General features: G+C 40.3%; 1 non-coding gene across 1 annotated transcript; it reads right to left on the minus strand.

The window, feature by feature from the left end:
- Positions 1–926: 926 nt before the first annotated feature.
- Positions 927–1,033, minus strand: LOC130041100 (U6 spliceosomal RNA). The gene has a single exon (XR_008795051.1). It is a non-coding gene; the product is annotated as a U6 spliceosomal RNA (small nuclear RNA).
- Positions 1,034–1,748: the final 715 nt, after the last annotated feature.

The following is a 1,748-nucleotide window of genomic DNA, read 5'->3' on the forward strand; positions in this document are numbered from 1 at the left end:
CCATTAAAGAGAAATCAATCTGCTAACCAGAACAATGAATTAGCAGGACTACAAAGACACAGAGAAGCCATTCTAAACCACTTTAAGAGAAATAGCAAAATTCAAAAATCTAACTGATCTTGTGGGCCTCAATTTCCCTGGGCATGGAGAAAGCAAATAATCACTGATAAAATAAAACGCTAAGTGCCTCCCCTGAAAACAGATTCCATTAATTCCAAACCAGGGTATACATTTCTGTATCTCTGAAGAGTTCCTCACTGGAGTCAGTAGTAAACACACCAGATGGGTAAATACATCTTCAGGGTACTGTGTCAAATCTGTGGCTTCATCTTAGCTCATTTTATGGGAGTCAGCACCATTCTTAAGCACTGTATGGGGCTTGCCATACCGTGATTGGAGCAGTCACACACAGACAGCTGTAGACTAGTTTAAAGTTATGCATGATTTATGAGCCAGTGTCTGGACTTTAAACACTATTGTTAGATATTTATCAAGCACTTCCTACTTTCCTCTGAAGATGAATGGTTATGAACTCCTCAGGTATATTCAAACAGTAGTCTAAAGACAAAGGCAAGAGGATAAATTGTTCCTTTGGCTTTCAATTAAACTTTGCTTTGGAGATCATTTCTGATTCAATGCAGTTTTTTTAAAATTTTTATTAGTGAGACACCATGAGGTACAGTTGTAGACTTACAAATTTTGTGCTTGGGTTTCAATTATACAATGATCAAATACCCATCCCTCCACCAGTGCCCATTTCCCACCACCACGAATCCCAGTATCCCTCTCGCCCCCCACCCCCCCCCATTCCACCCTGCCTCTGTGGAAGGGCATTCCCCTCTGCTCTCTCTCTCCTTTTGGGTGTTGTGGTTTGCAAAAGAGGCACTGAGTGGCAATCATGTTTGGTCTAGAGTCTACTTTCAGCAAAAAATATGGAACACTTCACGAATTTGCGTGTCATCCTTGCGCAGGTGCCGTGCTAATCTTCCCTGTATCGTTCCAATTTTAGTATATGTGCTGCCGAAGCGAGCACGATTCAATGTAGTTTTAAGATATCATTTAGGGCACTCCTTATGTACCTCTGATAATTTTTGCCCAATGGTAACATCTTGCAAAACTGAGCACAAAAATCCCAACTTGGACACTGATTGTGATACCACCAAGTTACCTAATATTTCCATTGCTACAAGAACTCCTTATGTTGCCTCTTTATAACCATTGCTGTTTCACACACAGCTCTTACCCGCTGATGCCTCTGAAGCCCACTGATTTATCCTCCGTGTCTGTACTTCTATCATCTCAATAATGGAAACCAAAGGCTTGTGCCCTTTCAGGATTGGCTTGTTCTATTCATTATATTACATGTTCTACTCACTGATACTACAATTATCTAAAGATTTCCCAGTTGTCTGTTACCTCTTTATTGCTAACCATTTGAATACTGAAAAGTATTTTACATGAGATGTTTAATAACATATTAGCAATTTAGCATTTGGTGGCATAACAAAATATTTATATAAATATAAAATATGTATAATATATGTACATAAATACATGCATAAAATGCATACTTTTTTGGTCATGGAGCAATAACACAGCGGGTAGGGCATTTGCCTTGCACACAGCCAACCCGGGTTTGATTCCTCCACCCCTCTCGGAGAGCCCGGCAAGCTACCGAGAGTATCCCACCTGCACAACAAAGTCTGGCAAGCTACCTGTAACACATTTGACATGCACAAGCCTCACAA

The sequence above is a fragment of the Sorex fumeus genome, unplaced genomic scaffold (genome assembly GCF_029834395.1).
Source record: "Sorex fumeus unplaced genomic scaffold, SorFum_2.1 ptg000097l, whole genome shotgun sequence".
In the NCBI taxonomy this organism is placed as follows: Eukaryota; Metazoa; Chordata; class Mammalia; order Eulipotyphla; family Soricidae; genus Sorex; species Sorex fumeus.